A 17,036-nucleotide genomic window follows, 5' to 3' on the forward strand; every position below is an offset into this window, starting at 1 on the left:
CTTTCATTTTTTTTTTTTTTTTAATTTTAAAGATTGACTTTCTTTACCATTGGCAAAACAGAGAGAAAGAGAATAACAGAAACTGAAACTAAAGATAAGAAAATGTATTGTTTCACTTTTTTTTTTTCTTTCTAGAATAACATTCTAAATGATATTCCCAAAACTGATAATCTTGTTCTTAACCTTTATGCGATTAAGATAGAGAGAGCGCGCACAGAAACAAACACCCTGTTTGAATTATGCTAAAAAATTAATATATCTCATACTGGCTAATAGTAGGCTTAAACACCCCACCTGCGATAAATTTATTCCCCACCTAATTGTAGGATGTAATTAATTAGTATAGAGTGGTTGAGTGAATTCTACTTCGGTAATTAATTATTTATTTATTTTATTATTTCTGCAGGCTTGGAAAGATTCTGTACGTTGACTGGAAAGGAGAGAATCGAAAACAACACAAATCCTGGCATATATACTCGAAAATCTAGCAAAACGATCATGTAAATCTATACTTTGATAACGTGTTTAATGATTCCAATCTCTTCTGATGGCATATGACTCTACTGAACTATCTCAATTTACAGCAATTATCTCTAACAAAACTTTTTGATCTTCTTCAAGTGCTTTTATAAATAATATTGCCAAAAAAAAAAAAGAATGAATTTCACACGATGAAATAGCCAATTTTTGAAGCTTAAAAACAAGATTATGAAGGTTGATTAATCAGCATTTTCATAATTTTGTATTTAAGAAGATAAATCGCATTTTTTTAAAAATTTTGCATAATACAATTTTTAAATTATTATATTTTTAATTTAGTATTGCAGTTTAATTTTAAAGTATTTCACTAAATACGTTAACTTTCATTATTATTTCATATATTCATTGAATATTATATCATATATTCATTTTCGATATTTTTTTCATATAATGCATGATGTCTTAGAGTTGGAACATCAATTCGTCTTTAATCTAATAATAAAATATACCGATTCTTAATATAGAAAGTTTGTTTCTTTAATATAACGTAAAATTTTTGAATAAAAACTTTCTTTTGCTTTGTTTAATAAATTTAAAATATTCAGTATACATACTCAACTACGTTTATCGTCAACACAGTTACACATTAATTATACAATAATGTTATAGATTAATAATTATTATCTAAAATATATAAGGCTATAAAAATGTAGCATATTAATGCCACATGTAGATAATTGATTAAAAAGAAAGATAGTTTTGATATTTTTTTTGTACAACCAAAGGTTAAAATAACACCTTTTTTAATTACTGAAGTTTTAACTACATAATGAAATCGTATAGAAATTAAAAATATTTTCACTCTGGGATTATCCAAGTTCCTACTGCATCGCCGCTAGCATCTGCACATTCGGAAACTAAATGTATTAATGAAAGAAAAGAAATACATAAGCGGGGTGGGGAGGAGAATAGAATGTATGTATGTATACAAAGCAACACATGGAACTATCTGCAATAGCGTACGTCGTAAAAAAACAGATAAAAACTATCGTACATATGGGTAATTACTTATCATGCTTTCACTGAGTTGCATGGAGAACCATTACAATTACTGCACATATCTTAGTAAGGTGATAACATTGAAGACGGGAGGTTCGGGAAGGGGAGGGCGACTAAGTTAAGGGTCTTTGGTACGGATCAGATATCTGCTTTAGTTATTGCCGTTGTTATAATGTTTGTGTAAAGAAAAACCTTGCCCAAACATCATAATGACTATCATAGATGCAAAGAAAGAACGTCAATTTTTGTCACAGAGATGGGAAAGGTTGTAAATGCATCTTTCTATATAACCGCCCGTCGTTGCTGGTATAACCAGGTGATACTATACAACCAACCTTAGGAGACACCTACAGGCCAAAAGATAAGGCAGCAAATTTCTAGAAGTAGAATCCATCAAATTTTACTGCCATTTCGTTCATTGTTTACACACCAAGTGATGTATGTTGACTTTGAGTTCCACTTTCGCGTCTCTATGGCAACTGCAAATCTTGCGGCCTACAAATTTTGCTTGGTCGGGAACATAACAACATACTTGTGTTTCTGATACTTTTTTTTTTTCTTTCCTATTTGGCTATTCAAAGAGGAGGAAAGCCGTGGAGTATTTTTACGCTTGTGTTGACATAGGGAGGCAAGGAGGATGTAAGAAAATAAAATTTCTTTAAAATGCAAAGTTTTTTTATTTATTTTTTCTTTTCTAGGTGGCAGTAATGTCACTTTTAAAGTAGTTAAGAATTTAATAGGAATGATTATGCGCAACTCGGTGGGTTTGGAGAAGATATAAATTTAATTGCTATTTTTTTCCCCATTGTATCTTTATTGTGGTTTATGAATACCTTCAAAATGATAATCAGTGAAATGAATTGAAAAGCAAACGATGCTCATCTTTTTTTTGAAAATTATCCTTTTTTTTTTTTTTTTAATGTTGCGTCCACCCATGCAAGGTTATTTGCCAAACGTATAGTGCGTCGTGACAGAATGAAAATAAAACGTAAAAATGTTCGCGTTCGGTTTTAAAAAGCAAACCTTTTCAGACATATGCTTTATGTGAATCATCTCTCTCTCTCTCTCTCTCTCTCTCTTTGTATATAGTATTTTTTTTATTTTTAATTAATTTATTTTTTGATGGTACATAGCGGTACGGCATACCGGCACCGTTATTATTGACATTTGACATAAGAATGCGAACGATACATTTAGAAATTTGTAATATTCAGTAATTTTTACATGTTTACCTAGTATGTAAATTTAATGAAATTTACATTCGCTATATATATGTGTGTGTGTGTGGGGGGTGAACTATGTGAAATATATGTGTTTGTATATATCATCATTATCATCATCATGCATATCAAGGATTTAGGCCTAGCGTGGCCTGTTCCGGCCTTAGAAGTCATCGTTGAATCTTTTAAGAGGTATATATATATTAATAAAGTTATCTTATATATTTTACGTCTTTTTTTATGCAATTTCACTTTGTGTAATTGTGTCCTTATTCCAAAACATTATCACACTATGAAGTAAAAATATCATTAAATAAATTTGTAGATTTCTTTTTCATATCCTTTTAATTTTCAGTTTTTCTTGTTGTCAAAGAATGAGTATCGGCACCGATTCTTTAACCAAAAAAAAAAAAAAAGCACTGTGTATATTTGCTCATATGGTTAGTTCTTATTTTCCTAACCTGCTATCGCCTATTACTGCTGCATAAACTCATCAATAAGTATTAATTAACTAAAACTGTTAAAGAAAGAGGGAAGAAATTAATTTAGTGACTTTTGTCTACTAAAGTAAATAAAACGGTTTCTGTTAAAGATACCAAGCAATTTTATAAGCTAGGTGCAGACGCAAACTTGACTTACTTGTCTGTTTGCTTACTTGGGAAAAAGGATTAAAAAACCTAGCTTATAAAATTGCTTGTTGTCTTTAACATAGTATGTACCCAAGGTAAAAAAACTTTCTACATAAAAAAAACGGTTTCTTTTTTCTTTAATTCCCAGTGGAAATCTATTTACATATTATTTTCAGGTTTCATATCATCTGTTCCTTTAAGAGTGAATAATATTAATAAAAAGTACCATTATATAAAGTAATTAATTTTATTTATTAATAATTCGATAAACAACAAATTTATCTTTATAAAAGAATGCATGTTAACTTTAAATAGATAAACTCAACAAACCCCGTGTGATGGGCAGGCTAAGAATATATATAATATAATATATAGGATGTTTCAAAGCGAATGTCCCGATTTGAAAATTGTATATCTCTGCAACCACGAACCACAAATGAATGTACATTGAGCATTTATAATTGGGGTGAGTGAAACATTAGGCCTTACTTCATACTTGGTAATTTATTTTGCAACTGTACCACATTTTCATTATTAGATATAACTATTTGAAATCGAGTGATTCTTTTTGAAACTTTGAAACACCCTGTATATAACATAATATATAATAGAACCCCGGGTGGTGGCTGGGCTAAGAATAGCGCCAAAGTAACCTATGTGTGTCGTAAAAGGCGACTAAAATGGACGCTGAGTTTCAAGAGTTTTGCTCCATCAGATTTCTTCCGGAATTTGCTCCCGGTGAGGGGGGGGACTTAGATTTCTGGGGGTTTGCCCTGAGAGAGCATCTTGAGTCTCCAGGGAGGGTGTTCTCCGGCATGGCCCGGTGAGGGGCTTTATTGATGGATGCTTTTCCCTGGAATATGAGTGGTTCTGCTCGGTGGTGGGGGAGCCCGTCACTGAGTGGAGACAACGCTGAGTTGGATGGTCTTTCGGTCACTATGGAGTGGTCTAGAGATCGTCCTAATTTTTAGAGTTGGCTTTACTTTAATATCAGCCCATGCATGTCGTACGAGGCCACTAAAATGGGTAATGGATGGAAATGCTGCAGCCAATGAAGTTCTAACTGAGGCTCGGCTATTGCTGTTACGCTCCTGCCACGATCAGGGCTCATAACGGGGAATATGAAAAGCATTTTTGCTTCTCCCATCTAGCCAAAAAAATAATAGAAATTTGATAATTTAGGATACAGTACTCTATAACTCTCCAAATATACAGAGTCATTGAATACATCACCCAAGGATGTGAATGGCACCAACTCTGGCGCAGTCTTCCTGAACATAACTGAAGCATTCGACAGAATTTGACATTATGGACTAATTTTCAAGCTAGCTACACCAAGCGAGAATTCCATGACCACTAGTTCTACTCATCAAATCATATCTGAACAACAGAAAATTTAGGATAAAAATCAATGGAATCAGATCCACTGAAAGAAGAGTCACGGCTGGAGTCCTTCAACTCGCTACTATCTCCGTTACTCTTCTCCATATACATAGCAGGTCTCTCCAAGTTGTCCCCATCCATTACCGCCCTCTATGCTGATGGCACGATCATCATAACCAGATCCCTAAGACCACAACTGGACATAAACAAGCTGCAGATAGCAATCAATGAATTAGAGAATTGGTACAGCAAAATGACGTATCTCAATCAACCGAGGAAAAAACTCTGCAGTACTACCAGAACCGAACACAACCATCCAAATGTTTGGAAAAAATCATCCTTTGGCAGACCTCAACCAAATATCTAGGCGTTCAGCTTGATACATGCCTAAACTTTAATACACACATAAATAATGTCTCAACTAAAGCCCATCAGACCATAGCACAACTATATCCACTCTTGAATAGGAACAGCTTCCTAAACATAAATAACAAATTTCTCCTCTACAAATCAGTGATAAAACCTCAACTAACTTACGCCTCACCAGCCTGGGGACACATGACCAAAAGAAACATCCACAGATTATAAACAATCTATAACAAATGCCTAAGAATGGCGTTTAATGCCTCTTGTTTCATCAGAAACCTCCAGCTACACCGAGAAGCCAACCTGCCAGATATCAAGACCCGCATGATGGGCATTTTAGAAAAATTCTTCACAGTCACAGATAATCACCCAAATCAGCTAATTCGACAGACAGTTTGATTACAAACATAGAAAACCGAAATCCTTCATCGCAAGAGAAAGCTGATACGGCATAAAATGCTCCAAAAGAGCGGGTAAAATACCCACAATAATCCCCTCACCCACAAACTAAAATTCAGATAAAGGGATAAAGAGTCAAGGACTCAATCCATCACCCAAAGAAGTTCCCAGTTCAAGAAGATAATGAATAAATCTGTAATGTATTGAAAAAGTTATAAACTAAACTAAACTATTTTATTAATTAAAAAATAATTAATAAAATAAAATTAACGTGTTATTCTTCTTCTTCTTCTTCTAATGATTTCGTTCAAACCCATAGTGCAGTATTTCTGTATCTTTTTTTTTTTTTGTTTCTGCTTCCAAACTGTAGCTTCATCTCTTTATCTTCCTTGGAAGATTCTATTAAGATTCAAACTCGCAAAATGTATTGTACACGAGAGCTGTACTTGGAATATTAATTCCACAGACGAGATGCTACAAAACCTATAGGCACATTAGTACTGAGTATGGCCAATATTTTAAGCAGAGAGAAGAAACTTATTGATGTTTTTTGAGTACAGTTAGTGTGTGTGTGGGGGGGGGGGGGGTAGGACTGCTCGAGAATGGTTGTTTCGTAGGACAGAAATAGATAGAATGAAGAAGGTGAGGTTAGTTCGGTGGGTTTGTATTTGGACAACGAATGGATATTGTGTAGCAAGCTGCTTCTGTGTTCGCAGGAAGTACAGAAAAATTGAGGAATGTCAGAAATCCATTCAGGAGAGCAAAACCCATGAAAATATTCACAGAAATGACCTAATGAAGAAATAGAACGTCTGTGAGAAAGTGATTGAATGCAGTCTGTAAAGGAAAAGCATCAATTAACTGAACTATGTAGGTTTAACTTTAGTAGTTAGAGAAAATAGTGTTTTGGAAAAAAAATGACACTTTTTATTTTATTTTTTAGGGATTGGAATGTGATGTATTTTTGCCAGGAAAGGGTGAAGGGTGAAAGTCAGACCAAGAAGAGAAACCTTTTTTTTTTTTTCTTTTTTTTTTTTTTTTTTTTTTAGATCTGCTACGAAAAGGTAAGAGGCGATGACGTAACAACGTTCTTATCGTAGACAGGATTGTGTTTTCGTATCACTGAAGTTTGATATTTATTAATCGAGATAATAAATATATTCATTTCGCAGTACCATTCTTGCATAGTAAAATCATTCATTATAGGTGAATTTTGGGTTTAGTTCAGTTATTATAATTTAAACACCGAGTTGGAAAAAAAAAAAAAAAAACACGTTTAGTCAGGAAAGATGTACGCATAAGAGTGGACGAAGGAAAAAAAAAAAAAACTTCTTCGAACCTACTCCACAGTAGGGTTATACTTCTTCTTTCACTACTCGTTATTCCCGCTTCCTATGAGGGTCCGCGTGTTACTTAGATGCGACTACTTGTTAGTACCACTCCTAACCGACCTGTCGCCTAGTCTGCCGCTGGGGGGGTGGGTATATTTTTGGCTGTAGAGGCGTATGTTCACGGACCCGCTTTGCCTGCTTGCGGGATGAAAAACGCCAGATAAACTGGCGGAAAAAAACCCTACCGCGTCCAAGACCGGCTAACTTGGCTATGCCTGAGGAAAATCCTCAAGTTCCTCACGTCTTCGACGGGAATCGAAGCTGGGACACTCCTTTCCCAGGCGTATGGTTGCGAAGCGCAAAGCCACTAGGCTAACCGCGCGGACCCGCAGTAGGCATATACTACTAACCTATTATTATTAATGTTATCAACAGTGGTCGGCCATTAGGTCCATTGGTAGGAAAGCCCTACATTTTAAGTTTTGAAATGTATTTTTGAACTGAAGATTCGTTAGCGAGTCTTATATGAAGGTGGCAGCGTTTTTCCTTTTTCCCTTTACAAAACTGGACAATCGCGCGCGCACACACACACACACACACAGCGATAATAACTATATGCATATTTAAATTCCAATTGAATTGTTTGTGATTCCCTGTGGTTTATTCGCCTTATTTACATAAATAAAACAATAATAAATAAAAAAAATCTCCCAATGTCTTTTCATTTTCCAAAGAGGGTGGGTAGCACTCCTTTATCCCTAATTTTTGGAAATCAAGAGGCAACCACTCTCCATCCTAACATGAGTTATGGGCTATGCTATTGATGATTTGTTGACTGACGGGTGAAGTGAGTGCTTCTTCGTCTCGTGTTTCTAATCCGAATTAGTATTATTGCTTCAAAGAGACCATAATACTAGTGAATTATATGGCCTATATTTCTGAAGGTTGCGAAATTAAATACTTGAGTTTCCCGAACTCAAAATCCTAACTGACTTTTACCAATGATCGACTAACTCTGGAAGAAGCTGAAAAAAAAAAAATAGGGAAATGCTTAGTAAAAAAATAGCCCCTTTAGATGGCCAGCGATTAAAATGTAACCTATAGATAATATCATTATGTACACACACACACACACACACAGTAAGCTACGCTTCTCCACTGTGTGCATGTTATTGTCGAAGTATATATGGAGTCATTCAAGTATGAAAGACCTGGTCGGTGTCATATATAAAAACCTCATGACTAAAAACATTAGATGACATTTTACTATTATGAAAACTGGAGAAAGCGAAAGAGTACGATTAGGAGGGCTTAAACATTCTCAACATATCAAAATATAGTTCACGTCGAAAAGAGGAGAAGGTAACTGCTGGTCGCTATTGCCTCCCATTCACTGATGGTCTCAGAACTAACCGTTAGAGACATTGAGCTGTTTTGTCTGCCCCTAGTTAACAGAATAACAAGACCAACAGTATCCTATCTTGAGAAGAAGAAGGAAGGGACATTTAATTTAATTAATTAATTAATTTTTTTTTTTTTTTTTTTTTTTTTGTTCGGGAGAGTCGGGGAAACAAGACAGAAGTCAGGTATACACTCCTCCATCTTATCCGTTTATATTTCTTGGGAGAAATTTAATTCATCATTATCAACTTCCCCTTAGAGAGGTGTGTAAGTACATCCAAGAGAGCCATCAAAACAATGTCGAACGTTTCCCATTATGTAATCCAGGTTTCGCTTTAGAAACTGACGGAAAGAACAGATCCATAAATAGCACCCAAAGTAATAATATCTTAAGTAAAGACCTATAAAGAGGCTAAATGCGTTTACTTTGAAATCAGTCTCGTTTTTTAGAAACCCTACAAGAGTCACTCTATTATCGTAAACTATTTCCAACACTTCATCTGCGATCACTTATATTTCTCCTAAAATCTAATTTAACACAAATCTATTTATATTTCCCTCGATAAGTCCTAAACTCCAGTTGTTGCGATCTGTGATGCTTCACTTCAAAGGATTCCTTTGCAAAGATTTGTATGGACGAAGCGTAGCTGGGCACCCTCCCCTTCGTTTCTCTTTTAGGGCGAACAAGTTATTGTCTATAACCTTTCCGACATATCGACGGAAATGTCGAACGCTTAGTGTATGAAAAAAATGTGGCTGGGCTTTTTACTTCCTCTAATCAAAGGTTGGGCAAAATTTTACAAGCCAAAGTAATTTTTCATGTTTGTAGATAGTATTCATGGCAGGTATTATTAATGTGATTATCATAATAAAGCCATTAACATTGGCGCTCTGCGACCATTTATATAATGGGCCCTGCAGAATGTAACACTTCGGGCTATTTCTGTCTGGATCAGTTCCGTAACCAGAGATTCTTACCTGGTTCATGGATGTTGCTGCAAATAAACGAACTGACAAGAACATTTTTGTGGATCAGTTGGTCAATTGAAGATGTTAATAATAACAATGAAATGTCGACGTCAATCGAAAGCATAAATATATTTTTATGCCATAAGCGAATATTAAGAAAAGTCATATTATATCCTTAATTAGCAATAGTTGATCACATTAAAACAATGCCTTTTTTTCTTTCTCTTTGTTAACTATGGAATTCAAAACGATCGCTTACAATCCGATTCATGAAAAAACTTTATAATGTAATGACGATCTCAATTCAATCTCCCATTTTAGAAGAAAATTTTATCAGTACAATCATCTGAGAATGTCTACACGATCATTCATATATGAAAGTGATGTAAACATTTAAATGGTAGATCCATTTTATACAAAAAGTTAAAAATAATTTTAGAAAATATTAATATTAAACTTTATTTATTTTGATACTATAAATGTTTATATAAAATTTTTAACTCAACATCAATTTAGTTTAATTTAATTCAATTAATTATATTATTATTATTATTAATAATGGTTAAACATCCACTTCAGTCTTTCAATGCAAAAGTATTCTTGTCTTTTTAACGATAACAAACTTGCTTGTTCCTCAATATATTTTTACATACTGTGTCAATTATAATGTAGTGGAAACACAAATTTTTATGTAACTCCAGTGATGGAAATTTGTAAGCCGACAGTAAATTATTACAGTGGGTGAGCTATTTGTATATTTTTTTTTATTCCTTTTTGCCTAATCCGGAACTTCTTCAAGCTAGTTTATAAGGGATCGTCCGGTGTGATTGCCACCTAAAGACAATCCTATATCCAAGACGGGATTCGGACCCGCCACTTATTAATTGGAAAGTGGATACGCTAACCACTGCCCCAAACATAAACCCTTTCCGCCAATTATCGAATGCTTGTAATTAAATTGTAGTTCATAATGCATTAAAATGAATAGTTAGGAAAACATTAAGGGATGCTAATTTTATGTGACAATTTAAGTTAACTGAAAAGCCGTGTTATTTAATTGTTTGGCTTTACATTGAGTTGTGTCTTTGGAAACATCCTCCTAGAATAGTTGCTCTGTGTTACTCTATTAGAAATGCCTCACGCTGTGGTGGCCCAAATGATTTCATATTACACAAGCACTTTATATCTTTAATATCCAGAAATTATTTTGGTGTTTACTGTATTTGTTAAATAATTTTATTTATGTGTTTTGGTTTGTAATGAGGACTACTGAGCACGGACTCTTACCCTAATAGGGTAAGTTCGGTCTCTTCCCAATCCGTCTTGTAAGAGTGTATATCTGTATATATATATATATATATAAATGAAGGACATCACCAACATCCCTGTTCAATGCAGGATTCGAACTTGCAGTGTTTTGGATGGAGAGTGGATACGCTCACCACTAGACCAAACACGTCAGCAATTTAATACCTTAAATTTTAAAATATATTATAAATTACCATTATATAATGCCATTAGCACATGAAAATACAAATAACATTCGACTCTATACATTATTGCAAGAAAAATTTTAAACTGATATTCATTATTGGGTAATTGCAGCTTATTGCATTCATTCGATCTTTGTATTTCAATTCTTTTATCTTAATAACACCTGTGTTTATTGCATTAGCAGTGTTAATTTCTAAATCAGGTGTATTCATCAAACCATTGGCTGTGACATTAAAAATAAAGCTGAATTAAACATAGAAGTTTATTATAAATTAAAACTTAAATTGCAAAAAGATAAAATTATAAAAACACCTTTATATTTTTAACATATCTTGCCTTGATAAAATTTCACATGGAGAATTTCAATTGGATTTCAATGATGTTCTTTTCTGATATATATGTAATATAATATAATATATATTATATATTATATAATAGTTCTTTTCAGATTTTAGAGCAAAAAAAAAAAAAGTGTTATTTCAAAACCACTGTTGCAAGAATGTTTCCAAAACAATAATTTCAAGTTTATTTCGAATGGAAGAACAGACTGAACCAGGCCCGTCGCCAGATTAGATCGCCCCTGAGGCAGTTAAATATCGCCCCTGACGGATTATAAGACAAAAATATATAAGAAAATCTCCGATTGCTATTTTGTTTTTATTACAAGAGAAACATAAATGCAAAACGATTACATAATAATATTAATTAAATGTTTGCTCTACGGGGATATCGCACTATAAAACTGTTTATAAAAGCGCTTCTAAATTTAAATTATAAGCTGTGTCCGCCTCTATCGATATAATCGGTAGACCAACCAATCTTTCTTGGGTCACTGCTGTTCGCAAATAATTTTTAATCAGTTTAAGCTCGGAAAAACGTCTTTCCGCACGTCGCTACGCTAACAGGAATTGTTAGCGTAACGACGGCGCCTACCGCAATATGGCTGAACGAGCGCCCTTATTAAGCCGCTCCGTGAGGCGGGCTGCCTCTACGCTATCCCTGTCAACGGTACTGGGTAGATCCTACATGAAAATCAAGAGTAATAAGGTTTTTTTTTCAAATATTGGAACTGGAAAAAACTTATGAAATCATGCATGTACTAAAGCATTTTTATCAGATGATTTTACTAATTTTTTTGCTGGGCTTATATGCAAAATTAATCATAGAAATGGATTACGAAAAACTCCGGTACTGTAATACTATTAGAGAGTTTAACCTCACCCTGAAAACTATTATAATTACTAATATTACAAACTCTCAATGCAATATATATATATATATATATCACAATTTTTATCACAAAGTATAAAAAACATGTTTATATTGTTCTGAAGTCACTAAATTAATCAGTAATAATTTTCATATTGAAAAAACAGTAAGGGCAATTTGCATCTGCAAAAAATGGCATATTTCATAAGAGTATTAAACAGAATTGCACATAAAATACTCTTAAATGATATTGTAAATTGTGGAAAGAAATTGATAATGGTTTCTGTTGTTTTCCATTTAGTTTATAATATTTTTGTCATATAAATGTTTGGCCAAATAAGAGGCAGATTTAATAATAAAATACCAAAAATGTTATTTCTAATTATGTTATTTAAATTTTATTTATTGCTTAATAATACACCATAATTTTCTTTGTATAACAATGTGTAATATTGGAATCGTTGATAATTTGTGGTTAGGTCGTGCAGGCTTCGTCATGTATAACAACAAAAAAAAAAGTTGCGATTAGGTTTTCATTTTGTGTGGTAACGTCCATTTTGGAAGAAGAAGAGCAACCAAGTTACATCTAAAATAAAAGTTGTATGTTATAGATAGTTGACTCCAATCGAATTTTAGAAACGCCTTTATAAAATAATAGGGAATGACTCTGGCGCATGCTCGTCCACCCATAGAGCATGTGCAATAGGGATTATTATTATTTTTTATGCAATGTCATCGCCAACAAAAATTTGTAAAGCTACTGTTTTTAACTATAAACACTTAACGCCCACGAAAGCTTTTAATATCTGTAACAAAAGTTTTAAGCCAAACTTCAACATACTGTTACCATCAAGGTTATGTAATAATAAGTAAGGTTATAAACATGTTGGTACTTTTGTGAATTTTTGTTTTGATGCTTATAGATTATATGAATGTGTTAAAGATTATGTTATAATGTGCAAGATGTTTAAATACAAAAAGGGATGTTTTGTAAGAATGAATCTGGTTTCCAAAAGAAATCACAGACTCAGATTTATCCGACATAAATCACTTTAATTAATACCACTGAGAACATTCATACATTACTCTTATTTTTACAGACTTTTAGCTATCCACAAAGCTATCTGATAAATATAGAACTATGTTAATTGAACACTATCATGGATGTTATAATCATGACTACTTATATTGATCAATACATTTAAATATATATCAACAATCACAATATAATTTCAACAACAATTTACACAACATCGAAGCCAATTTCAACATCGTAATATACTTTTTTATATAATTAATGACTTTACATATATTTAAACAGCACAAAACAACAACGATATAGACAACCAATTACTTCATGAGTCCATATACATAGATACAACATTAACTTGACTATCAAGACAATACTAGTAACAATAATCGTATACAGACAATGCTAATTACTGTTACATGCACTACACAGTTACACTATAGTTAAGGACAACACGAAACAGGTTATGACATTTAATGTGACATGATTCGTGAATCATGATAGTAACTATACACCCAGTTAGCTGCCTATACTTCTCCACATCTCTGCTCATCTTAACCATTCTGACTGCAGAACTACATATTATCAATAGAGGGGAAAAAAATGATGTAATGTTACCAAAAACACCAGCATATCTTGAACCATCATCATCTTGAGGTAGTTGAGTTTAATACACCTTCATCCTAAGAATACTTATGTGGAAGATTCCATCTAAATGGTTTCCTAGATATATAAAGAAAATAAAAAAAAAATGTGAGAATAGGGAGAAAAGCAATGAATGCACAATAATGTAGTATACTCTGATATTTCTTAATCTTTATAGTGATCACAAACACCCAATCGTTACCGAAGGGCAGTCAGCTTGTCTTACGTATATAAACGCTTTAACAATTAGTAACACTAGAATATTCTACACAGTTATCACAAGGATTTAAGTCCGTCCTAGAGGCAGATAACAGTTTTTCTTTCCACGAAATAGAACAAGGATTTAAACAAATCGAAGCAATCACGACAAGATGCGTTTTGCCATGACATTCTTGTGGAGTGGTCATTATTATCCAAGCAGTTGAATCTAGAAAGCTTTTAAAGTGTATTTTGTTCATTCGGGTACACATATATATTAACCCCATTGTGTGAATGAAAAATCTTATTAATATTTGATTTACATTTTCCTTAACACTTCTCTGGCCTAGTCTTTGGTCGCAATTAGAACCGAAATTTTAGTGGCATTACTATTCGAAATAATGTTATGTCATAATTCATCTTTGGCTGGATGGACTTTTAATGAATTGGAGTACTTACTATCTCTCAATTAAATTAGATCACTGGGACAAAGTTACATCATTAAAGTCAAAATCGAAATGTCCATAAAATATCCCAGCAATATCTCAATAATGTATGTGATTGGGACATTTCAATTTTGATTTTAATGAAATAATTTTCAGTGGCAAAAATAACCAAACCAAAACGCGCAGCGAAAATAGTTGTTACTAATTACAAAAAAAATTCAGTTATCACGATATTGACACAAGAATGCCACACAAGAAATATCAGCTAGTTTATGATCCTACCTTTGACTATTTCTATACTTGTTGACGTGTTTATTATCATTTGTAACCCGCTAATTCTGTATTGCCACTGATCGTCTTGTGAAATATTTTCACTAAATATTGTACGGTTTTAAACAAAACTTCTTCATACTGAAGGGAAGTAATATAAACCAGACAATAAGTGCTTACTCCTTTTGTGAAGCAAACTTTAATGGAATTGAAGAATATTACTAAATAACACTTTGATTCATGTCCTTTTCTTTGTTTAATTCTACACAACATCGGTTTTCAGTCCTCGCTGCAGTCAGGAAGACTTCGCAATACTTAGACCCGGGTTTGAATCCCGTCCATAACAACTACCTTTAAAAGAGCTTTTAAATTAAGGGGTTCAGTTAGTTGTCTCATATGGCAGTAACAGTATTTTTTTTCTTCCTGCAGCTCATTTCTTTTTTTTGTCCCACAAAACAGGCAAGCCGGCCAGAGGAATATACGCAATTATCAGACATGATACACTAGACTCATATCCTTAGTGGGTTTTTCCGTAATTCCATCCTTCCCGTCATTATTATCGAAGATATTTCAACCGAAATGTCAATGGTCCCTCATTCTTTTTCACCATTCAATGACTCATATCCATTAGTCGCATCCTGAACTCGCTCCTTCTGAAACGCATTTCTATGTCTGTCTCCTACATCTCTCTCTCTCTCTCCCTTTTTTTTCCTTGCTTATCAATGTCGCCCATTACCACTAAATGACCACCATGTCTCAGATAGGAGATTAACTATCGGTCAGTCCTTCTCCATGAGAAGGACTGACCTATCCTCACAGCTTTTTTGCTTGAGGAGATATGACCTTTCATATCTCTTCAAGCAAAACTTGCTTTTAACGCTTGAATGGGCATCTTGACTTGTTCCCACTCTCTTTTCAACTTTTCATTCTCTTCAACAAAATTCAACTAATCTCACATGTCTGACATGGGATGCCAGACATGTGAGATTAGTTAGAAATGAGCTGTGGTCTATTCTGAACATATACAGTGAAGTTGCTGTTATTTTTAGACCTACAACTTTCGATGGTTATCTTGAGTGATTTGGTTGGATCCCTGACATGATCCTACTTTCACACTGCGAAATTGTAGATACTGTTGCCACAATTCCCCTATTTTTATTTTATATTTGTTCCTCCCGAAACAAAATTTTCTATCATATATACTAATAATAAATAATCAAAAAATTCGAATGTATGCAACCAGAAGGCGTTTTTCTGCTAAATTTAAATGCATTCAATGTTCATAATTTAATCTATATACAGTATATATAACACTAAAACTTCAAGAAAGAGAATTAGAAACAGAATTTTTGGAAAATATTTCTAAAGACGTTTTATTTTTATTTCGAAAATTTTCGTGCATGAGAAGATTATCTAAATCTGAAATGCGAAACGGGGAAAAAAAAAAGAATGAAAGAAAGAAAGAAAAAGTAAATCTTAAAGCATGTTAGAATAGTCCTTTCCTTCATCGGTTCCTAACTTTTGAAAGTGCAGTGTATAATAAGTTATTAGACAGACGTCCAGTTCTCGAGGGCCTAGAATGAGAATATTCGATGCTTTATTTTTTATCCTACCTACCTAACTTCTTTTTTTTTTCTATCAGTTTACTCTAAAAAATGTCGTTTTGAATTGCATTTTCAATAAATAGGAATCCATTTATGAAATTGATATTTGTCAACAAATACGTTTGCGATTTTTGTCAGCCATCTTGTACTCTAGACCTCAGAGATCGCAAACTATTTCTAGGATTCCAATCAGCCATAATAAAATGCTACAAATATAACGGCTGTTACTGTGCTAAACGCAATATAGCTTTGCGTTAAATATTCAATCATTTCGTATGCTTCAAGGTATACGTGAGTCTGAAATGCTGTTTTTATACATTCTTCCGGCCTTGTAGCCAAGCCTATGAAGGAAATGACGTACAGACACCTAAAGAAACAATCCATAAATATTTCATGCTACCTCTACCACCGTCTCCAAGGCTACAGAACAGCTACACCCAGATGAAATGCTAAGGTGTGTCTGCGCATGTGTAGAAGGGGTAAAAACCAAGGAGACGACCATCCTCCTGTCTCTGCAGCCGCTACAAATGCAACATATAGATTGCCGTCATTTTCACAGACTTGCTATCAGGAAGGTGGCTTGCAGAGGAGGCATCAGTGAAAGGGGGAGGGGAGAATAGATCGGGGGATAGGGTTGAAAAGAGGGGGGGGGAAGAAGAAGACGAAGAAGAAGAAGGAGGGTTGGGCTAACTGTCGCAGGAGTCCTTTGTCGAAGGACAAAGTCAGCTTGCAGAGACACCTAGGGGCGTGATTGTCAGACAAGTGAGTAGGGAGTGTACGAGCTAAACCGGCTGCCATCAACCGTAACCATTTTGATTTAATCCGAATATACGGAGGGCAAGGTGTTCGCTGATAAAGGAAGAGGAGAGAGGAAAAAAAAAAGTGAGAGTGAGAAGGCTGACC

General features: G+C 33.9%; 1 long non-coding RNA gene across 1 annotated transcript in view; it reads right to left on the reverse strand.

The window, feature by feature from the left end:
• Positions 1-12,972: 12,972 nt before the first annotated feature.
• Positions 12,973-17,036, reverse strand: part of LOC150096816 (uncharacterized) — a 75,286-nt gene continuing 71,222 nt past the window's right edge. The window contains exon 3 of the long non-coding RNA XR_016549832.1: positions 12,973-13,693. This is a non-coding gene — a long non-coding RNA (uncharacterized LOC150096816). The remainder of the gene's footprint in view (positions 13,694-17,036) is intronic.

Source organism: Typopeltis vanoorti, chromosome 18 (genome assembly GCF_054136105.1).
Source record: "Typopeltis vanoorti isolate ZY-2024b chromosome 18, IOZ_Tvanoo_1.0, whole genome shotgun sequence".
NCBI classification, from domain to species: domain Eukaryota; kingdom Metazoa; phylum Arthropoda; class Arachnida; order Uropygi; family Thelyphonidae; genus Typopeltis; species Typopeltis vanoorti.